The sequence below is a fragment of the Rattus norvegicus genome, chromosome 7 (assembly GCF_021556685.1).
Source record: "Rattus norvegicus strain SHRSP/BbbUtx chromosome 7, alternate assembly SHRSP_T2T, whole genome shotgun sequence".
NCBI classification, from domain to species: Eukaryota; Metazoa; Chordata; class Mammalia; order Rodentia; family Muridae; genus Rattus; species Rattus norvegicus.
The window spans coordinates 108,656,887-108,681,893 of record NC_141540.1 but is presented as its reverse complement, the minus strand read 5'-3'; the positions used below and the strand labels follow the sequence as shown (position 1 = coordinate 108,681,893).

The following is a 25,007-nucleotide window of genomic DNA, read 5'->3' as shown; positions in this document are numbered from 1 at the left end:
ATAGAAGACCTCGTACCAATATTATCCAAACTATTCCACAAAATTGAAACAGATGGAGCTCTACCGAATTCCTTCTATGAAGCCACAATTACTCTTATACCTAAACCACACAAAGACCCAACAAAGAAACAGAACTTCAGACCAATTTCCTTTATGAATATCGACGCAAAAATACTCAATAAAATTCTAGCAAACAGAACCAAGAGCACATCAAAAAAAATCATCCACATGATCAAGTAGGCTTCATCCCAGGCATGCAGGGATGGTTTAATATACGGAAAACCATCAACGTGATCCATTATATAAAGAAACTGAAAGAACAAAACCACATGACCATTTTATTAGATGCAGAGAAAGCATTTGACAAAATTCAACACCCCTTCATGATAAAAGTCCTGGAAAGAATAGGAATTCAAGGCCCATACCTAAACATAGTAAAAGCCATATACAGCAAACCAGTTGCTAACATTAAACTAAATGGAGAGAAACTTGAAACAATCCCACTAAAATCAGGGACTAGACAAGGCTGCCCAATCTCTCCCTACTTATTCAATATAGTTCTTGAGGTTCTAGCCAGAGCAATCAGACAACAAAAGGAGGTCAAGGGGATACAGATTGGAAAAGAAGGAGTCAAAATATCACTATTTGCAGATGATATGATAGTATACTTAAGTGATCCCAAAAGTTCCACCAGAGAACTACTAAAGCTGATAAACAACTTCAGCAAAGTGGCTGGGTTTAAAATTAACTCAAATAAGTCAGTAGCCTTCCACTACACAAAAGAGAAACAAGCCGAGAAAGAAATTAGGGAAACGACACCCTTCATAATAGACCCAAACAATATAAAGTACCTCGGTGTGACTTTAACCAAGCAAGTAAAAGATTTGTACAATAAGAACTTCAAGACTCTGAAGAAAGAACTTGAAGAAGACCTCAGAAGATGGAAAGATCTCCCATACTCATGGATTGGCAGGATTAATATAGTAAAAATGGCCATTTTACCAAAACCGATCTACAGATTCAATGCAATCCCCATCAAAATACCAATCCAATTCTTCAAAGAGTTAGACAGAACAATTTGCAAATTCATCTGGAATAACAAAAAACCCAGGATAGCTAAAGCTATCCTCAACAATAAAAGGACTTCAGGGGGAATCACTATCCCTGAACTCAAGCAGTATTACAGAGCAATAGTGATAAAAACTGCATGGTATTGGTACAGAGACAGACAGATAGACCAATGGAACAGAATTGAAGATCCAGAAATGAACCCACACACCTATGGTCACTTGATTTTTGACAAAGGAGTCAAAACCATCCAATGGAAAAAAGATAGCATTTTCAGCAAATGGTGCTGGTTCAACTGGAGGTCAACATGTAGAAGAATGCAGATCGATCCATGCTTATCACCCTGTCCAAAGCTTAAGTCCAAGTGGATCAAGGACCTCCACATCAAACCAGACACACTCAAACTAATAGAAGAAAAACTAGGGAAGCATCTGGAACACATGGGCACTGGAAAAAATTTCCTGAACAAAACACCAATGGCTTATGCTCTAAGATCAAGAATCGACAAATGGGATCTCATAAAACTGCAAAGCTTCTGTAAGGCAAAGGACACTGTGGTTAGGACAAAACGGCAACCAACAGATTGGGAAAAGATCTTTACCAATCTTATAACAGATAGAGGCCTTATATCCAAAATATACAAAGAACTCAAGAAGTTAGACCGCAGGGAGACAAATAACCCTATTAAAAAATGGGGTTCAGAGCTAAACAAAGAATTCACAGCTGAGGAATGCCGAATGGCTGAGAAACACCTAAAGAAATGTTCAACATCTTTAGTCATAAGGGAAATGCAAATCAAAACAACCCTGAGATTTCACCTCACACCAGTGAGAATGGCTAAGATCAAAAACTCAGGTGACAGCAGATGCTGGCGAGGATGTGGAGAAAGAGGAACACTCCTCCATTGTTGGTGGGATTGCAGACTGGTACAACCATTCTGGAAATCAGTCTGGAGGTTCCTCAGAAAATTGGACATTGAATTGCCTGAGGATCCAGCTATACCTCTCTTGGGCATATACCCAAAGATGCCCCAACATATAAAAAAGACACGTGCTCCACTATGTTCATCGCAGCCTTATTTATAATAGCCAGAAATTGGAAAGAACCCAGATGCCCTTCAACAGAGGAATGGATACAGAAAATGTGGTACATCTACACAATGGAATATTACTCAGCTATCAAAAACAATGACTTTATGAAATTCGTAGGCAAATGTTTGGAACTGGAAAATATCATCCTGAGTGAGCTAACCCAATCACAGAAAGACATACATGGTATGCACTCATTGATAAGTGGCTATTAGCCCAAATGCTTGAATTACCCTAGATGCACATAACACATGAAACTCAAGAAGGATGACCAAAATGTGAATGCTTCACTCCTTCTTTAAAAGGGGAACAAGAATACCCTTGGCAGGGAAGAGAGAGGAAAAGATTAAAACAGAGACTGAAGGAACACCCATTCAGAGCCTGCCCCACATGTGGCCCATACATATACAGCCACCCAATTAGACAAGATGGATGAAGCAAAGAAGTGCAGACCGACAGGAGCCGGATGTAGATCGCTCCTGAGAGACACAGCCAGAATACAGCAAATACAGAGGCGAATGCCAGCAGCAAACCACTGAACTGAGAATAGGTCCCCCGTTGAAGGAATCAGAGAAAGAACTGGAAGAGCTTGAAGGTGCTCGAGACCGCAAAAGTACAACAATGTCAAGCAACCAGAGCTTCCAGGGACTAAGCCACTACCTAAAGACTATACATGGACTGACCCTGGACTCTGACCCCATAGGTAGCAATGAATATCCTAGTAAGAGCACCAGTGGAAGGGGAAGCCCTGGGTCCTGCTAAGACTGAACCCCCCAGTGAACTAGTCTATGGGGGGAGGGCGGCAATGGGGGGAGGGTTGGGAGGGGAACACCCATAAGGAAGGGGAGGGGGGAGGGGGATGTTTGTCCGGACACCGGGAAAGGGAATAACACTGGAAATGTATACAAGAAATACTCAAGTTAATAAAAAAAAAAAAAGGAAAAAAAAAGCCTATATTCAACAAAACTTGAAAATCTGCAGGAAATGGACAATTTCCTAGACAGATACCAGGTACCGAAGTTAAATCAGGAACAGATAAACCAGTTAAACAACCCCATAACTCCTAAGGAAATAGAAGCAGTCATTAAAGGTCTCCCAACCAAAAAGAGCCCAGGTCCAGATGGGTTTAGTGCAGAATTCTATCAGACCTTCATAGAAGACCTCGTACCAATATTATCCAAACTATTCCACAAAATTGAAACAGATGGAGCTCTACCGAATTCCTTCTATGAAGCCACAATTACTCTTATACCTAAACCACACAAAGACCCAACAAAGAAACAGAACTTCAGACCAATTTCCTTTATGAATATCGACGCAAAAATACTCAATAAAATTCTAGCAAACAGAACCAAGAGCACATCAAAAAAAATCATCCACATGATCAAGTAGGCTTCATCCCAGGCATGCAGGGATGGTTTAATATACGGAAAACCATCAACGTGATCCATTATATAAAGAAACTGAAAGAACAAAACCACATGACCATTTTATTAGATGCAGAGAAAGCATTTGACAAAATTCAACACCCCTTCATGATAAAAGTCCTGGAAAGAATAGGAATTCAAGGCCCATACCTAAACATAGTAAAAGCCATATACAGCAAACCAGTTGCTAACATTAAACTAAATGGAGAGAAACTTGAAACAATCCCACTAAAATCAGGGACTAGACAAGGCTGCCCAATCTCTCCCTACTTATTCAATATAGTTCTTGAGGTTCTAGCCAGAGCAATCAGACAACAAAAGGAGGTCAAGGGGATACAGATTGGAAAAGAAGGAGTCAAAATATCACTATTTGCAGATGATATGATAGTATACTTAAGTGATCCCAAAAGTTCCACCAGAGAACTACTAAAGCTGATAAACAACTTCAGCAAAGTGGCTGGGTTTAAAATTAACTCAAATAAGTCAGTAGCCTTCCACTACACAAAAGAGAAACAAGCCGAGAAAGAAATTAGGGAAACGACACCCTTCATAATAGACCCAAACAATATAAAGTACCTCGGTGTGACTTTAACCAAGCAAGTAAAAGATTTGTACAATAAGAACTTCAAGACTCTGAAGAAAGAACTTGAAGAAGACCTCAGAAGATGGAAAGATCTCCCATACTCATGGATTGGCAGGATTAATATAGTAAAAATGGCCATTTTACCAAAACCGATCTACAGATTCAATGCAATCCCCATCAAAATACCAATCCAATTCTTCAAAGAGTTAGACAGAACAATTTGCAAATTCATCTGGAATAACAAAAAACCCAGGATAGCTAAAGCTATCCTCAACAATAAAAGGACTTCAGGGGGAATCACTATCCCTGAACTCAAGCAGTATTACAGAGCAATAGTGATAAAAACTGCATGGTATTGGTACAGAGACAGACAGATAGACCAATGGAACAGAATTGAAGATCCAGAAATGAACCCACACACCTATGGTCACTTGATTTTTGACAAAGGAGTCAAAACCATCCAATGGAAAAAAGATAGCATTTTCAGCAAATGGTGCTGGTTCAACTGGAGGTCAACATGTAGAAGAATGCAGATCGATCCATGCTTATCACCCTGTCCAAAGCTTAAGTCCAAGTGGATCAAGGACCTCCACATCAAACCAGACACACTCAAACTAATAGAAGAAAAACTAGGGAAGCATCTGGAACACATGGGCACTGGAAAAAATTTCCTGAACAAAACACCAATGGCTTATGCTCTAAGATCAAGAATCGACAAATGGGATCTCATAAAACTGCAAAGCTTCTGTAAGGCAAAGGACACTGTGGTTAGGACAAAACGGCAACCAACAGATTGGGAAAAGATCTTTACCAATCTTATAACAGATAGAGGCCTTATATCCAAAATATACAAAGAACTCAAGAAGTTAGACCGCAGGGAGACAAATAACCCTATTAAAAAATGGGGTTCAGAGCTAAACAAAGAATTCACAGCTGAGGAATGCCGAATGGCTGAGAAACACCTAAAGAAATGTTCAACATCTTTAGTCATAAGGGAAATGCAAATCAAAACAACCCTGAGATTTCACCTCACACCAGTGAGAATGGCTAAGATCAAAAACTCAGGTGACAGCAGATGCTGGCGAGGATGTGGAGAAAGAGGAACACTCCTCCATTGTTGGTGGGATTGCAGACTGGTACAACCATTCTGGAAATCAGTCTGGAGGTTCCTCAGAAAATTGGACATTGAATTGCCTGAGGATCCAGCTATACCTCTCTTGGGCATATACCCAAAGATGCCCCAACATATAAAAAAGACACGTGCTCCACTATGTTCATCGCAGCCTTATTTATAATAGCCAGAAATTGGAAAGAACCCAGATGCCCTTCAACAGAGGAATGGATACAGAAAATGTGGTACATCTACACAATGGAATATTACTCAGCTATCAAAAACAATGACTTTATGAAATTCGTAGGCAAATGTTTGGAACTGGAAAATATCATCCTGAGTGAGCTAACCCAATCACAGAAAGACATACATGGTATGCACTCATTGATAAGTGGCTATTAGCCCAAATGCTTGAATTACCCTAGATGCACATAACACATGAAACTCAAGAAGGATGACCAAAATGTGAATGCTTCACTCCTTCTTTAAAAGGGGAACAAGAATACCCTTGGCAGGGAAGAGAGAGGAAAAGATTAAAACAGAGACTGAAGGAACACCCATTCAGAGCCTGCCCCACATGTGGCCCATACATATACAGCCACCCAATTAGACAAGATGGATGAAGCAAAGAAGTGCAGACCGACAGGAGCCGGATGTAGATCGCTCCTGAGAGACACAGCCAGAATACAGCAAATACAGAGGCGAATGCCAGCAGCAAACCACTGAACTGAGAATAGGACCCCCGTTGAAGGAATCAGAGAAAGAACTGGAAGAGCTTGAAGGGGCTCGAGAGCCCATATGTACAACAATGTCAAGCAACCAGAGCTTCCAAGGACTAAGCCACTACCTAAAGACTATACATGGACTGACCCTGTACTCTGACCTCATAGGTAGCAATGAATATCCTAGTAAGAGCACCAGTGGGGGCTGGGGATTTAGCTCAGTGGTAGAGCGCTTACCTAGGAAGCGCAAGGCGCTGGGTTCGGTCCCCAGCTCCGAAAAAAAGAACCAAAAAAAAAAAAAAAAAAAAAAAAAGAGCACCAGTGGAAGGGGAAGCCCTGGGTCCTGCTAAGACTGAACCCCCAGTGAACTAGACTGTTGGGGGGAGTGCGGCAATGGGGGGAGGGTTGGGAGGGGAACACCTGTAAGGAAGGGGAGGGGGGAGAGGGATGTTTGCCCGGAAACCGGGAAAGGGAATAACACTCGAAATGTATATAAGAAATACTCAAGTTAATAAAAAAAAAAAAGAAAAGAAAAAAAGAAAAGTCCTACACAATTCTAGACCCCACTATCAATAAAAACATTTAGGGAGCAGGTATCATGAGGGCAGCCAGGGTTCTGTTGCAGAAGCCAGACTTCAACAGTGTATTCAACAGGAGGAGAAATACTAGTTTGTAAATGAGAGGAGTGACACAGAGGGTCATGAAACTCTAGAGACTCAAGATTGAGTGGTATTTTAATTTGTTTCCCAGCCAAACCTTGACATTGGCATTGCTGACCTGCTAAGTGGGGGAGTTTCACTTCTTTTGGTGATCTGTATTCTGATAAGTCCTCAAGTCTCTGCCCTCTTTCTGAGACCCCTTATAACTAGGAAGTAAAACTGGCTTTCACACTTAGCACTTACTTCTCAGTTACTCTGGCCTTTGAATTTCTATTTTCTTAAGCCTCAACTGAGCTTAGCAATGGCCACTCCATTCCATCTTCCTTAATTTACTCTTTATCCCATGTTGATGAATGTCTGATCCATCATGTCAACTAACACAGAAATTTTCCATTACTTACCTTTCCAACTCACCAACAATTGTCCTGTTCCTGAGGACAGTAGTTGTCTAGGCCCCATGTGCCCTCAGGGAGTCCTCAGTCAGACAAAGCAGTGGTTTATCTAGACCCAGAAGATCAATTCAGGCTCTTCTTTCCCTGTCCCTTTTGAGAACCAGTTGCCACATATCTAATTCTCCAGGAAGGAGATCCAGGTGGACATTTCAATGCAGACATGCATTAAAAGTCAATCTGATAAGAGAAAAACATAGGACACACAGCTAAAGACAGGATGAGATTAAGGTCTAGTTTAAGTCCCAAGCAAGCTTAAGGATTTGTGGAATGGAGAAGAATATCCAGAAATGGTTTACTAGGGAAATAAAATCCCCTTCCTCCAGTGACATAGATACTGATTCAATACCAGAGAGGGATGATGCCAAGTCAGGCAACGTATTTCCAATCCCTGGCAAGGCTGTGGGGACAATTTCTTCCTTCATGTGGTCTGACTTTAGTGACGTGTCTGGTTCCTTGCCCACCTCACTCAGTAATCAATTCATGCCAAGTGTTTTTTTTTTCATTCAAGTAAATTACTCATCATCTGAGCAATTTAGAAAAGAACGAAGGCAAGACTTGATAAAGGAACCCAGACTTTGGATGTGTCCAAGATTTGGTGTGTTTTCCTGCAAGGAAGAAAAGCCAAGCTCTTCCCCACAAGTTGTCCACTGTAGAGTCACCATAACTGAAGAAAAACATGAACCAGACAAATAGAGAAGTCAAAATAAGAGGCAGAGGCCCAGGTTCCTTCCAAGTACTCTTCGTAATTGCTACAAGTTTGACTCTCTAGGAACGGCTGCCTCCTGCTAACAAAGGACTTTCCATTAAAGCACCAAAACTCAACACAAAATCCACCTCTTCTGTCTGTTCTTCCCTTCATGGAAATTCTTTGCTGGTTTATTCATTGCTTCCTAGTCCATTTTTTAAAGTTCCTATAACAATAGCCTCTTTCTAAAATATATTTATCATTGATACAGAATACTTCAAACTATTTAGGTAATTAATTAGACCATATCCCCCGTTTCCTCTCTTTGTTCTCATGTTTATTTAGCCTGTTCCTCCAGGAGAGATCATGTGATAAAGTGATACAAAAACCCAGTCTTTGGTATAAGAGAGTTTAGTTTGAATGCCTGATTCACTACTTACTTACAACAAAATGTATTTAATATGATAGAACCTGAGTTAGTTCAATAATATGATGTTGGTAATTGGGTTTCTAACAAATTGTTAGGAGAGAAGAAGATAATATTTCTGAAGTACCTATATGGAATGCATAGAAGAGTTTCTATTGATATAATTATAATCATTATGACCCAGATGTTTTGGGAAATCACATGATCTCACACGTAAGTCAGCATCTTTTCAATTATTAGAGACTGGTCCTTTAAAATATCCTCAGTTACAGTTGGGGATTTAGCTTAGTGGTAGAGCGCTTGCCTAGCAAGTGCAAGGCCCTGGGTTTGGTCCCCAGCTCTGAAAAAAAGAAAAGAAAAAAAAATCCTCAGTTAGGAGAGGGAAGAAGTATTTATTTAGTGGTCAAATAAGTTCAAAGGAAAAGGAAACCAAGATTACAGATAGAGCTTGATAACTCGATTTTTCTACTTTCTTAGCTAATATCCTTCATATGGACAGAAGTGTTTAAATGCAGTTCACAAAACAGAACAAAAAGACATAAATGAAGGGAAGGAATTTGTAGAAAGAAAGGTGGTTGGAGGAGGAGAGGATAAGAAAGGATAAAAGTTAGAGTAATTAGAATATATGACTAACATGTATACAATTATCAAAGAAAGAGTTAATTCACTGAAAACATACAGATATTGAGGAAGGAAGAAGAAACCTTCTAGAACTTTCTAAGCAAAAAAGAAAACCACATTATTTTGAACAGGTAATGTGTATTTTAAACCAAATTTTAAAGGAAGAAAAAATATCATTCACATGAATTCCCCCTAGGCTTATGACATAATCTGGCTAGGTATTTACCACACCCTTCCTACTGTACACACAAACTGTAGTCTCCAAATCTTTGAATACAAACAGAGTGACTAGTTCAAAACAATGGAATTTGGATATGTAACTGTTAGTCATTTTTTCTTATTTCTGTGATCAAACATATGGCAAGAAGGAACTGAAAGGAGGAAGAGTTTATATTGGCTTACATTTTAAGAGGCTACAGTTGATAATGGCAAATAAGGCAATGTAGAACATAAGAGAGCTAGTTTCCTTTTCTTTCTTTTTTTTTTTTTTTTTGGTTCTTTTTTTCAGAGCTGGGGACCGAACCCAGGGCCTTGCGCTTCTTAGGCAAGCACTCTACCGCTGAGCTAAATCCCCAACCCCTGCTAGTTTCCTTTTCATTCTGTCCCATCCTCCTACGTATGGGTTGACACTGCCTATATTCATGCTTAGGGTCTTCCCACTTAGAGTTAAACTTTTCTGGAAATACCCTCATGGACACACCTAGCAGTGCATTTTCAAATTAATTCTATGTAGGCATAATGTTTTCGTACACTGTGTAAAGTTTACCCTTGTGTTTTTCCAAATGCTTATTTCTCTGCCCTCATATTTTGTTTTAATCTGTATATGGCATTCTAATGTTTATATCAAGAATCTCCTGTCCCGAGTTTGTGTAAACAATTCTTATCATTTATTCCCTGCCTTGTCAATAAATCCTGATCACCCAATTGCTGAACACAATGAAGAGTAGGACAGGACATCTACCAAGCAGAGGAAGGAGACAGGGAGAGAGGAAGATGCAGATCTGCTGGCTGGCTGGAGGAACTAGAGTCATGAATAATGGGTCAAAAGAATCAGATCAATAATAATATGGAATAATCATGGGATGAGGCTGGGAGGTAGCCAGATTAACATAAAAGGTTAAGGTAGATCATTTACCACTCAGCTATTGCAGTATAGTTTTAAATGAATATTGTTTATTCTGTGTGGTTATTGACGACTAACATAAGGTAAAGAAATACAGCTACAAGGTTAAATTACTCTCATAATTAAGTTAAAGACAATTACCTTAAAAATGGCACCCAATGTGGGGTACCATTTTGTTGAAGTTATGTCTGGTTCTATCTCCTAGCCCTGTGCTCCCAGAAATAAGACTCAGACTCAAAATATACTTACAAATACCTTGGCCATATAGTTAGGCTCTTCTCTGACTAGAATCATAACAAGATAACACATTTGTTTTAAGCTATAATCTCCTACGTGGCTTGTTACCTGTACTCAGGTACCATGTGTCTTTCTCCTCACATGTTCCCTGGGGAGAAATTGCCACACCTGGCTCTATTCCAGAATTCATTTTGCCTCCCAGATGTCTCACCTTCTATTTCCTGCCTAAGTCAAAGGTCATAAGCCCTTTTAATTAACAGGTAATGCATCCATATAATATATAAGATATTCTCTCTGCATTGACCAACATGGTCTTCCAAGTTTTTCTGTCTCTATTCACTTAGTGGCTGGGTGGAGAAGACAGAGGAAAGGATTTCCCAAGGCCTGAGGACATCTAACCCACCACTTAGAAGATGTCAGTTACTTGGGCTTGTAGAAAAGTCCATAGAATTCATGTAATGACATTGGATTTTTGTTCAGGGGAAAAATGCATTGTTAGTGACATTTGGGATTATTAATTATAATAAGTAACACTAATTACCTTGGTTAATAGTCATTTAACCTACAGGCAGGTTTACAAAATGAGCTTCACTCCAGTGACAATTTGATCTACTGACATCAGAAATATAGCCAAAGAGAAGACTAGAATAATATACAGATACAGAATGAGAGCATATTCCAAGAATCCTACCAACTGAATTATGTCTTTTTTTTTTTTTGATTTTTTTTTTTATTAACTTGAGTATTTCTTATATACATTTCGAGTGTTATTCCCTTTCCCGGTTTCCGGGCAAACATCCCCCTCCCCCCTCCCCTTCCTTATGGGTGTTCCCCTCCCAACCCTCCCCCCATTGCCGCCCTCCCCCCATAGACTAGTTCACTGGGGGTTCAGTCTTAGCAGGACCCAGGGCTTCCCCTTCCACTGGTGCTCTTACTAGGATATTCATTGCTGCCTATGGGGTCAGAGTCCAGGGTCAGTCCATGTATAGTCTTTAGGTAGTGGCTTAGTCCCTGGAAGCTCTGGTCTGAATTATGTCTTAAATGGATATGTGGACTATGGACGATGAATCGGAAATCATGGGTTCAAAGCACTCCTATTCTCTAAACATTCCTTAATTTTGTGCATGATTCTTCACCCTCTCAGACACTTCTGTGGCCTAACTACTGAGAAGAAGGTAGACATAGGACATAGTTCTAGAGATTCTCCAACTATACTCATTGATGAGTCTTCATCTCCAGCCTGCTTTTGTGCATAACATTATGCCCTTGCGCATAGGGCCATACCAGCTGTTTGAAACCCCAGTCAAGTATGACTCAGGCCTTATAAGCTGCCATTGTAACAGAGACATGGGGCTTGTTTGGAAGAAAAGTTTCATGACTGCAAGAACTATACACAGACCCATGCCATCCTTTCTCAGTGTAGTCTGCAGTCATTTTGACCCTAGACACTTTATTCATCCTCAAAATTGACCTCAAAATGTTAAGAATCGCAGTGAATTTAGATGTTTTCCTGAAACCATGAAACCATCAATGGCAGTGTGAGATACAGCTTGATGTCACAAGCTTCATCCTGGGGAGTTTTCCTGAGGGATTTCTTCTCAAATGTGGCTGGGATCTTGGCTTATGCTGAAGAAGAGAATTTCAGAGTAAGTCAGTAAATGAGTAAGGGTTGAGATTTGTTAAGATGACAATTTTGGGGGCTGGAGAGATGACTCAGTGGGTAAAGTGCTAAGTTGACATACTCTGTGTCTATATTAAAAGCCAGGTATAGAAGCACATACCTGCAACCTCAGTGTCAAGAGGAAGAGATGGGGAGATCCTAGAACTATACTGACCAGCCAGTTTAACCAGTGAACTGCAGGCTCAGCGAGAGACCCTGTCTCAAAAATAACTAACAGAAAACAACAGCCACATCAAGCTGTGGGTGCACACATTTATATACAGAATGCACACTCACACCCTCCTATATGACACACAGACAAATAATACAAAAAAAAAGAGATAAGTTGGTGCATGTTCAAGGGGTTGGTGTAGGCTAGTGAAGAAAGATTGTCATCTATTTTAACAATAGCAATACATAAGATGTGAGTTTTGCTGTTACATTTCCCAAAGGATTTAATTTACAACCAGGTTCAAAGATAGAGTGGTGTTACATGTCCTGAAACATGGACAGACATGCTTGGGTATTTCCTTCATAGCTGGCTATTAGTAATCAAGGTTCTCTTAGTACAGCCTTAAGTACTACTATTAACTCTCAGATAACATCTTATACTTCTTACATTTATATAAACTTACATATATATATATATATATATATATATATGTATATAGAGTGACTTCAAAAGGGTTAAAGTGACTACAGAACTTAAGCAGGCCTTAAAGGAACCAGAGACTCAGAGCTTATACTGACAAAAAGTGAGGCAGTCATTGCATTGATGGTTTTAAAGAACACAATTGGAAAGCTGCAGGAGGCAAGGAAGTCTAGCACAGGATCTAGCATGCTCACAGTGATTTGGTATCCATCAAGGCCCAGATGGGCCCAGATGGATAGATGGCAGTTCACATGGGCTGCATCAAGCAGCAGGGACAACAGTGAGCTGAGGCCCCTGGGATATTCAGAAAACCTCTACCAGTCGAGTCCTTTGATGCATGGATTAGTGTGCCTGTTGCCATCTCCAAATTAGGTCTTCTTTCTATCCAGGTGAGATGTCCATGAGAGGGCACTGTATCATCTATCAGTCCAGTGTATTTGATAATGACTTCTAAGGGTACTACACACATGTGATGCAAATACATACACTCAGATATGTATACAATATGTAATGTAAATTAATAAAAACATTCTTCAAACAAAAGTGCTCTTATATATTTGAATAAATGTCCCCATCCCCTATTCTATAGACCCAGTGATGTGTGGAAACTTGTTGTGTGGGAAGCTAAATAGGGAACCAATATGGGTTCTTATTCTCCCAGGTACTCCTTGTCATACCACAAGGTGTGGTCTTGTTGGACTTAGGTGTGTCACTTTATGTGTGAGCTTTAAGACCCTCATCCTACCTGCCTGGAAGTCAGTCTTCCACTACCAGCCTTCTGATGAAGATGTAGAACTTTCAACTCTGCCTGTACCCTGCCTGCCTAGATGTTGCCATGCTCCCATCTTGATGATAGTGAATCGAACCTCTGATCCTGTAAGCCAGCCAAATTAAATGTTGTGCTTTATACGATTGACCTTGGTCATAGTGTCTATTCACACCAGTAAAACCCTAACTAAGACAGAGTCAGAATCCTTCATACTGTGCAAAATCATGTAACACTGGGGAGGGGCACACATGGAGTAGTGAACTCAAGAGGACCTGTGTCTTGCTTGCTTGGTGTTGCATCCCATATGTTAACTGCATTTCTATGATGTCTAGGAAAGAGGAAAACAATATAAGATGGGGATCCATAACATCATTAACATCCCCATCAAAACAGTGATCCAATCCATTGAGCCCCCAATATGTGACCAATCTGGATCTGCTTTAAAAGCCTTTGCTCTTGCTTGGCCATCAAAATAGAAGATGCTTCCTTAAGGTCATGGAGCTATGGTCAGATGCTGACTTCAGAGAAGCTTCTGAAATATCCCCATGCAGGCCACCAAATATGTGCTTGGAATTTTGGTGAGTCTTTCCATGGCCACCATATGATGCCAGGAAATCAGAGTCCCCTGCTGAGGTTCTTGGTCTCATTAATAAAAGAATTTAGGAATGAGATCCAACAGAAGTTCATGGACAGTCTTACTCTAGTTTGAAGGAAAAATGCCAGGGCAGGCAAGCTACACAGCTGCTGGGACAAGAAAGGAGAAAACATAGAGCAAAAAGCCATACACTTAAGGTGGCAGTGGGAGGTCAGACACACGACAGACAAGCAGCCACATGGAAAAGTTAGGCTTTTATGAGTAATTCAGAAAATCTTGAAGAATTACCAAGAAGTGAGGCCATGGCCCCTTAAGCTATTGTGGGAAGAACAAATATTTTACCTCATTAAAGGGTTACTTATTCCCCCTATCTCTCTAGCAAAGCTAAATTTATCTATCTTGGTTGTTGACTGATTGGCCAGCCCAACTGGAAAGTTAGGTCTCCACCAAGGCCAGAGGTTGTATTCTCCTTACCATCAGGAGCCTTTACTGCCTCTCTAACACAGCTACTGTGGAAAACAATATTCCAGTCCCTCCATATCTAAATGTGGAATGTTATGCTTCCATATCATCCAGCAGTTCCTCTTTTAGATGAATTCAAGAAAGAACTGGAAACAGTATCATTATGGGATATTTATACCTGTGTTATTCTGAGTTGTCAAAATATGGAAGTCAGGTGAGTCCATCAATGGGTGAATAGATAGACACAATGGAATACTGCTAATGTTTGTTGGTTTGTCTTTCTATCTTCCTTCCTTTCTCTTTCTTTTCTCCCTTCCTTTCTTCACTTTATACTCCAATGTTGTTCCCACAATCCTCCTCTCCTCCCAGTCTCACCCTTACAAATCTCTTCCTTCATCACACAGAAAAGGGAAGACCCCCTTTGGGTACCAATGTACTCTGGGACATCCAGTCACAGGAATACTGCTAATTTAAAAGGAAGAAAATTTTGAGCTGCACCATAGCATGGTGACCACTGTGGACGTTATGTTGAGTGAAATAAGCCAGTCATAAAAGAGACAAGTACCATGAGTTTCCACAACAGTGCAACCCTGAAGCAATCAATATCACAGATAGAGAAAGTTGAAGAGGGATTGCCAGGGAAAAGAAAGAGGGACTGTGGGGCAGTGTCACTCAGTGGCTTTCAGGCTTTAATTTTTAAAGATGAAAAATGCCCTGGGGATTAACACTGATTGATGTGTCCCTCATTATGGCACATCTCAAGGCCTCTCTAGCTTTACAACTATTCCAGGTTTGAGGCTTCCCAAGCCAGCTCATCACAGTATAACCCCTTGTCTGCCCAGCCTGCTTCCCTTGCTTCCCAGAAGGGTTATTCTGGAGAGTAAAAGCTCTATCAAAGTTCTAGAGGTGAATTTAGTCTTGAAGTCTCAAAAGTTTACATCTACAATATTTGTTCAGTTTTACAGTGTCTACCTCAATGTACTTCAGAGTTAACAAGAATCAACCCAAATGACAATGAACAAGATAGGCCCAAAGTGGACAGAACTTGAAAAATCAAACATTGAACTCATCTGAACTGAGACAGGTCCAGGAACAATCCCATCTGCAGATACAAAATCTGCAGATATGCATGGTGGCCTGTGTCCTCTGTAAAGACCCACTAGGGACCATAAGTAAGGACGAGCCAACCCTGTTCATTTTTGTCCACTTCAGGCAAAGATACACCAGGGGGACATAGTGAGTACCAGCTGGATCCGGTCTGTGTACAAGCATAGTGAGGACCTAGGAAAGCTACCCACTGAGCACTTGCCTCTGCTGTAGACCCTTATTCTCCCATTTCCTTCAGGAGTAAGCTAATAATGAAGTTATCTTTCCCAGAAGAGAGCCAAGACTGAGAGATGGCTCAAACTTGCTTCTCCTGGCAAAGACATTCACTCTACTTCTCCTTAGAAATGCAAACAGCCTCCTCAATGAGAGGTGTCAAATGTACTTCTAGGAACTGTAGGGTGAGAAACCACTGCATAGCAGGGTTTAGGTAACCAACACAGAATAGGCCTCTTTCAATACCAGCCTAACCCTAGGAGCATGTACTCATTCGTCACTGAGACAATCATGAAAGCACCTAAACATGTATGAATCAAACATACAGGCCATGCAAAGACCTTCACACATATATGATTGAAAACAAACAAGCAAGCCCATGTGTTGGGAATATGCATGGGGCATATTCCTTATTCATCAATGCTCATCAGTTTTCTGGATTTCCTTTCAGACTTGAAGAAAGAAAAAGAATAAAAAGAAATGTAATGTTTTTCTTTATTAGCACTGGGATCTTAAGAAATCCATTCACAGGAAGGAGGGAGATTCTCAAATGATGATTTGCATTTTAGATGTTGGCATCTGTACTGGATTTGGTTTAAGTGCCTCCCTGAATAATCTCTGCTTCTTCTCTGACGGTACTGATGAACATTCAGGGAGATCTCTGCAATCAATAAAATGTGTGCAGTGTGAAGAGGAGGTTCTAAATTTCATTAAAGGCAGAATCTAGAGTCTCATTGGCATCTTTGGAAAATTCACAGAGCAATGACCCTCCATGTCTTACTTCACAATGCTGGCCGTGACAGTCAACCTGTGTCCCTATTTTGACTGGTAAATGTGGCTAGAAACCATCTTACCACACATCTGTCCTGACAATACCTCTGTCCCTGGAGAGCAGCTCTCTACTGCCTTTTTCTGTAAGATGATATGGGGAAGTGGTTTTCAACTTTCCTCATGTTGGGACCCTTTAATGTACTTTCTCATGTTGTGGTGAGGCAGAACCAGAAAATTACTTCTATTGCAGCTTTGTATGTTTAATTTTGCTATTGTTATGAATTGTAATATAAATATCTGATATGCTGTGGAAAAATTGTTCAACCCACAAGGGGGTCATGACCTACAGCTAGAGAATTTAATGATTCAGACACTTTGGTTTTTTTTTTAAGATAAACTTACTATTTTATATACTTACTGCAATTTTAATTTAAACACCACTTAGTGCTTGAAGAATTAAGTAACATTTATGTCATGTAAAAAAGGTTTACTGAAAATAAAATAATTTAAGAATGTATATTTCAGGAGAAAACATGTATAACTTTCAACAATGTTTCATGTAATATTATTCTTTATTGGATTTTTTAAATTTATGTTTCAAATGTTATTCTCTTTCGTGGTTTCCCATCTATAAGCCACATATCCCATGCCTCCTTCCCATTTTTCTATGAGGGTGTTGCCCCCCTCCCCAACAACCCACCCTTCCTACCCTGACAGTCCCCTTTAATAGGGGTCCAGACTTGGTAGGACCAAGGGCTTCTTCCATTGGTGCCCAACAAGGCCATCCTCTTGACATATGCAGCTGGAGTCATGGATCTGTCCATGTGTACTCTTTGGGTAGTGGTTTAGACCCTGGGAACTCTGGTTTGTTGGTATTGTTGTTCTTATGGGGATGCAAGTACCTTGAGCTCCTTTAAACCTTTCTCTAACTCCTTTAATGAAGATCCAATTCTCAGTTCAATGGTTTGCTGCTAGCATTCACGTCTGTATTTGTCATGCTCTGGCTGAGCCTCTCAGCAGATAGCTATATCAGGCTCTTATCAGCATACACTTCAAGCTTCATCAATATTGTCTGGGTTTGGTGGTTGTATGTGTATATATATATATATATATATATATGAGCATGATCCCCAGGTGGGGCAGACTCTGAATGGTCTATCCTTCAGTCTCTGCTCCAAACTGTGTCTCCATATTTCCTCTGAATATCTTTATTCCACCTTTTAAGAAGGACTCAAGCATCTGCACTTTGGTCATCCTTCTTGAGCTTCATGTGGTCTGTGGATTGTATCTTGGGTAATTTGAGCTTTTGGGCTAATACCCACTTTCAATGAGTGCATACCATGTGTGTTTTTCTGTGATTGGGTTACCTCATTCAGGATATTTTCTAGTTCAATCCATTTGCCTATACATTTCATGAAGTCATTCATTTTGATAGCTGAGTACTACTCCATTGTGTAGCTGTACCACATTTCTGTATCCATTCCTATGTTGAAGAGCAGCTGGGTTCTTTCCAGCTTCTGGAGAATATAAATAAGGCTGCTATGAACATAGTGGAACATATGTCTTTGTTATATGTTGGAGCATCTTTTGGGAATATGCCCAAGAGAGATATAACTGGGTCCTCAGGTAGTGCAATGTTCAATTTCTGAAGAACCTCCAGACTGATTTCCAGAGTTGTTGTACCAGCTTCCCATCCTACCAGCGATGGAGGAGTGTTCCTTTTTCTCTACATCCTCACCAGCATCTGTTCTCAACTGAGTTTTTGATCTTAGCCATTCTGACTGCTGTGAGGTGGAATCTGAGGATTGTTTTGATTTGCATTTCCCTGATGACTAAGGATGTTGAACATTTCTTTAGGTACTTCTTTGCCATTTGATATTCCTCAGCTGAGGATTGTTTTAGCTCTGTACCCCATTTTAATAGGGTTATTTGACTCTCTGGAGTCTAATTTCTTAAGTTTTGTATATATTGGATATTAGACCTCTATCTGATGAAGGACTGGTAAAGATCTTTCCCCAATCTGTTGGTGGCCATTTTGTCCTAATGACAGCATTCTTTGCCTTACAGAAACTTTGCAATTTTATGAGACCCCATTTGTCAATTCTTGATCTTAGAACATAAGCCACTGGTGTTTGGTTCAGGATATTTTCCCCACTGCCCATGTGCTTGAGGCTCTTCCCCACTTTTTCTTCTGATAGTTTGTATCTGGTTTTATGTGGAGGTCCTTGATCCACTTGGACTTGAGCTTTGTACAGAGTGATAAGAATGAATGGATATGCATTCTTCTACATGCTGACCTCCAGTTGAACCAGCATCATTTCTTGAAAATGCTATCTTTTTTCCATTGGATGGTTTTAGCTCCTTTGTCAAAGATCAAATGACTACAGGTGTGTGAGTTCTTTTCTGGGTCTTCAATTCTATTCCCTTGATCTATCTGCCTGTCTCTGTTCCAATACTATAGAGTTTATATCACTATAGCTCTGATGTTGATTCCCCCAGAAGTTCTTTTATTGTTGAGGATACTTTTTGCTATACTGGGATTTTTGTTATTCCAGATGAATTTGCAATTTGTTCTAACTCTATGAATAATAGAATTTGAATTTTGATGGGGATTGCATTGAATCTGTAGATTGGGTTTGGCCATTTTTTTTTTATTATATTAATCCTGCCAATCCATTAGTATGGAAGGTCTTTCCATCTTCTGAGATTTTCAATTTATTTCTTCAGAGACTTGAAGTTCTTGACATACAAGTCTTTCACTTGCTTGGTTCGAGTCTCACAGACGTATTTTATATTATTTGTGACTATTGTGAAGGGTGTCGTTTCCTTAATTTCTTTCTCAGCTTGTTTCTCTTTTGTGTAGAGGAAGGCTACTGATTTATTTGAGTTACTTTTATACCCAGCCACTTTGCTGAAGGTGTTTATCAGGTTTAGTAGCTCTCTGGTGGAACTTTGGGGTCACTTAAGTATACTATCATATCATCTGCAAATAGTGACATTTTGACTTCTTCCTTTCCAATTTATATCCTTTTGACCTCCTTGTGTTGTCTGCTTCCTCTGGCTAGGACTTCAAGTACTATATTGAATAAGTAAATAGAGAGTGGGCAGTCTTGTCTAGTCTCTAATTTTAGTGGGACTGTTTCAAGTTTCTCTCCATTTAGATTGATGTTGACTAGTGGTTTGCTGAATATTGCATTTACTTTGTTTAGGTATAGGCCTTGAATTTCCAAGACTGTTAACATGAAAAGGTGTTGAATTTAGTGGATTACATTGATGGATTTCCATTTACTGAACCATCCCTGCATCCTTGGGGATGCATCATGATATATGATCATTTTGATGTCTCCTTGGGTTTGGTTTGTGAGAATTTTATTGAGTATTTTTGACTCAATATTCATAAGGGGAATTGGTCTGAAGTTCTCTTTCTTTGTAGGTTCTTTGTGTGGTTTAGGTATATGTATTAATTGTGGCTTCATAAAAGGAATTAGGTAGTGTTCCTTCTGATTCTATTTTGTGGAATAGTTTGGACAATACTGATATTAGGTCTTCTATGAAGGTCTGATAGAATTCTGCACTAAACTCATATGGTCCTGTGGTTTTGTTGGTTCTATTTCTTTAGGAGTTATGGGACGGTTTAGATGGTTAATCTGATTCTGATTTAACTTTGTTACCTGGTATCTGTCTAGAAAATTGTCCATTTCCTCCAGATTTTCCAGTTTTGTTGAATATAAGCTTTTGTAGTAGTATCTGATGATTTTTTTGAATTTCCTCAGATTCTGTTGTTATGTCTCCCTTTTCATTTCTGACTTTTGTTAATTTAGATACACTCTCTATGCCTTCTGGTCAGTCCAGATAAAGGTTTATCTATCTTGTTGATTTTTCTCAAAGAACAAGCTCCTAGTTTTGTTGATTCCTTATATAGTTCTTTTTATTTCTACTTGGTTAATTTCAGTCCTGAGTTTGATTATTTCCTGCGATTTACTCTTCCTGGGTGTATTTGTTTTTTTTTTTTTTTTGTTCTTGAGTTTTTAGGTGCTCTGTCAAGCTACTAATCTATGCTCTCTCCAGTTTTATTTTGGAGGCACTCAGAGCTATGAATTTTCCTCTTAGCACTGCTTTCATTGTGTCCCATAAGTTTGGGTACATTGTGCCTTCATTTTCATTAAATTCTAAAAAGTTTTTAATTTCTTTTTTTCTTTGACCAAGTTATCATTGAGTAGAGGGCTGTTCAACTTCCATGTGTATGTGGGCTTTCTGTCATTGTAATGCATGGGATTATTTCAACCTTGTACCTGTTGAGGCCTCTTTTCTGACTGGCTATATGGTCAATTTTGGAAAAGGTACCATGACATGCTGAGAAGAAGGTATATTCTTTTGTTGTAGATGAAATGCTGATACATATCTGTTAAATTCATTTAGTTCATAATTTCTGTTAGTTTCTCTGTGTCTCTGTTTAGTTTGTTTTCATGATTTGTCCATTGATCAAAGTGTGGTATTGAAATCTCCCAAGATGAAGTGTCCTTTCTTATTTTTCATAGCTTTTGGTCAAAAGTCAATTTTATTTGATATTAGAATGGCTACTCCAGCTTGTTTCTTGGGACCATTTGCTTGAAAAATTGTTTTCCAGTCTTTTACTGAGGTAGTGTCTGTCTTTGTTACTGAGGTATGTTTCCTGTAGACAGCAAATTGTTGGGTCCTCTTTACATATCCAATCTATTAGTCTATGTCTTTTTATTGAGAAATTGAGTCCATTGATGTTGAGATATATTAAGGAATAGTGATTGTTGTTTCCTGCTATTTTTGTTGCTAGATGTGGAATTATATTTGTGTGTCTCTCTTCTTCAGGGTTTGTTGCAAGAAGCTTACTTTCCTGCTTTTTCTAGTTTTTATAGTTTCCCTCCTTGTGTTGGAGTTTTTTTTTATCTATTATCCTTTGTAGGGCTGGATTTGTGAAAAGATAATTATGTAAATTTGGTTTGTCGTGGAACATCTTGGTTTCTCCATCTATGTTAATTGAGAGTTTTCCTGGATATATTATGCTGGGCTGGCATTTGTGTTCCCTTAGAGTCTGTATGACATCTTTCCAGTATCTTCTGGCTTTCATAGTCTCTGATGAGAAGTCTGGTGTATTATGATAGGTCTGCCTTCATACGTTACTTGACCTTTTCCCCTGACTGCTTTTAATATTCTTTGTTTTATGAGTTTGGTATTCTGACTATTATGTGATGGAAGGAATTTCTTTTCTGGTCCAATCTGTTTGGAGTTCTGTAGGCTTCTTGTATGTTTATGGGCATCTCTTTAGGTTATGGATGCTTTCTTCTATAATTTTATTGATGTGTACTGGCCCTTTAAGTTGCGAATCGTCGCTTTCTTCCATACATATTATCCTTAGGTTTCATCTTCTCATTGTGTCCTAGATTTCCTGGATATTTTGAGTAAAGAGCTTTTTGTGTTTTATATTTTCTTTGACAGTTGTGTCAATGTTTTCTGTGGTATCTTCTGCTCCTGGGAATCTCTCTTCTATCTCTTGCATTCGGTTGATAATGCTTGTGTCTATGACTCCTGATCTCTTTCCTAGGTTTTCTACCTCCAGGGTTGTCTTCCTTTGTGATTTCTTTGTTTTTATTTCCATTTTTAGATCCTGGATGGTTTTATTCAATTCCTCCACCTGTTTGGTTGTGTTTTCCTAGAATTCTTTAAGGGATTTTTGTGTTTCCTCTTTAAGGGCTTCTACCTGTTTTACCTGTGTTGCCCTGTATTTCTTTAAGAGAGTTATTTATGTCCTTCTTAAAGTCCTCTATCATCATCATGAGATGTGATTTTAAATTCAAATCCTGCTTTTCTGGTGTGTTTGGATATCTAGTATTTGCTTTGGTGAGAGAATGGGGCTCTGATGATGCCAAGTAGTCTTGGTTTCTGTTGCTTCAGTTCCTGCTCTTGCCTCTTACCATCAGGTTGTCTCTGATGTTAGCTTGTTTTCTATCTCTGACATTGGCTTTACCCTCCTGTAGGCCTGTGTGTCAGCAATCCTATAGACCTATTTTCTTACAGCTGGATCTTTGTACAGAGAGCTGTGGGACCAGTTAAGCTCCAGGTGCAGGCAGAAACCTGAAGGGTCCTGTCCCAGACTGCTCCTGGGTTTGTGTGTCCTGAGGCCTCCAGGTGGGTTGCTCAGGAGAAAAGAGTTGGTCTTACCTCTGCTCTCATGTGTGTTAGCCCAGACACACTTTTATAAGTAAGGCCTTTCTAAGTGACCTGGTAAGACTCACTTGTTGATGTGCCCGAGAATGACTCCCTAGGTGCCTAAGATCTACCTTCTGCAAAGACTGCCAGAGGTGCCAGCTGGTGTCACATGGAAACATAAGGTTGTTGTCATTTATGACCTTTGACTAATGAAAAACAACCGGAACAGAAATATACTCATCTCTCTTTCACCTGATGTAGTATCTCAAGTTTTATATTAAGTTTCTGGGATGTCATCTGGTATGAATTACCAGTCACACAACCAACACTGACTTTTTAAAAATCTTTCCCTTCAGTATTTCACTTGATTTTCCTCTCCCTCTTTTTTTTCTGGAACTGGGAAAGCAAAAGAGAGTTTTGGCAGAACAATAGAACAATTCTAGGCAATGCAATGCCACTGTGGGAATTTAAAAATTACTTGCATTTTATAAGTGAATGTTTGTTCACCTATAAAACAGCTAAACTCGTTATTCAGAATGTGTAGATTAACATAATCTTGTACACTAAGGAAAGTAAGCACAACATTTAGATCATATTTTTCTCTCCATTTTAAAATTATTTCACTGAAAAATAGAGAGCAGAACCAGAATGTTCTAGAAACTTTAGTGAAGCTTAGTGGAAATGAAGAACAGGGTAGCCTCCTTCCTTCCCATGACCCAGGTAGCATTTACTAAATACCAAGAGTCTGATTCTTCTGGGGTTATTGTCAAACTACTTCTTGAACTGAAGCAATCTCTCTGCTAGGAAGCTCAGAAAGCTAAAGAAACTAAAGAAACTGGCCAATTCGCAGAGACTCAAAGTTGAAAGATTAACAAGGCCTCTCTTTAAAGATATAGAAAAAGTAAGAAGTCATCAGGGGTACAAAGACACTTGGTTGGAATGCTTACAGCTTGGGTGGGAAGCTCCAGGGATGCAGCTTTCATGAGCTGTCACTCTGGCAAGATAGTCTTTTAGTAGCTTCTGTCCCTGTAACCCATCAATCATGCTCCTATAACTAACCCCATCCCCAAACCTCACTGCCTCAGCATCCTGTATTTGGGTGGAATTGTCTCTTTCATCTTCCTGTGCCACATCTGGTATGAACATATATTTGTTCAGGTCTCCCAAGAAATGTCAAACAGGTGTCACTACTGAAGCTACCAAGGATGAAGTTAGAGTGGATTCTATTTATACTGAAATTCTCTAGCTAAAACTCCCCTCCTATATATAATGAAACAGCATTTTCAAATCTATTCTGCTGTGAAGAAAAATTATAATTATAAAGAGAAATCAAGCAAGAATAAAATTGTAAATAAATAAGTTGTAATTATAAAAGGAGATAAGGATTTGATTGGGCAGGGGAGAAGCCTACAAAGCCAGAAGAATGAATAGAAATAGGAGCTTTGCTGGGTGAAACCACTAGACTGAAGGTAAGGCTATCCAGAGAATACCCCAAATTGGGGTTCATCCCATATACAACCATCAAACCCAGACACTATTGCCGATGCCAAGATGTGCTTGCAGACAGGAGCCTGCTTTGGCAGTCCTCTGAGAGGCTTGAACAGCACCTGACTTAGACAGATACAGATACTTACAGCCAACCATTGGACTGAGCCCTGGACCCCTGTGGAAGAGGAACGACTGAAGGAGCAGAAGGGGATTGCAACCCCATAGGGAAAACAACAGTATCAACTAACCATGTACCTCAGAACTCCCAGGGACTAAGTTACCAACCAAACAGCATATATGGACTGGTCCCTGCTATATACGTGGCAGAGAACAGCCTTGTCTGGCCTCAGAGGAAAGGCCCTTGGTCCTGTGAAGGCTTGATGCCCCAGAGAAGGAGAATGCAAGAAAAGTGAGCTGACAGTGTGGGGTAGGGAGCACCCTCTGGGAGGTGAAGGGGGTGGGTGGAATGGGGGCTCATGGAGGGGTTACTGCGAAGAGGGACAATGTTTGAAATGTACATATCTAAAATAATTAATTAAAAAGTAAAATTAAAAAAATAATTATTTCACATCATGAGATAAGAGCAATTCAGAGTACAAGGGTAAGTAAGACACATGCAGATAAAGAAGGTCTTCTTAGGATTCACAGTAAAACATCCAGACAAACACACTGATAACAGACCATATGTATCATGTTCAAAAACTAAGAAACTGATTAAATAATTGAACCTGTAATTTGGAGACTAATCTAAATATTTGACATATGTGATGTAATTTTATCCTTCAGCATACTTGTAAGATAGGTTCAAAAGCAGCCCAATTAAGTATTGTCCTTATAAGAAAAAAAAAAGTTAAAGACACAAGGACAAAAAGGCTGAATAGCTCACCAACTCCATACAAACAAG

The 25,007-nt window shown here is 39.6% G+C and overlaps 1 long non-coding RNA gene across 4 annotated transcripts in view; it reads right to left on the bottom strand.

Annotated features, from left to right (window-relative positions):
• Nucleotides 1–25,007, bottom strand: part of LOC102550565 (uncharacterized) — a 220,895-nt gene that overhangs the window by 166,201 nt on the left and 29,687 nt on the right. For all 4 annotated transcript variants that reach the window (XR_015625651.1, XR_015625648.1, XR_015625649.1 and 1 more), the window contains exon 2: nucleotides 7,060–7,287. This is a non-coding gene — a long non-coding RNA (uncharacterized LOC102550565). The remainder of the gene's footprint in view (nucleotides 1–7,059; nucleotides 7,288–25,007) is intronic.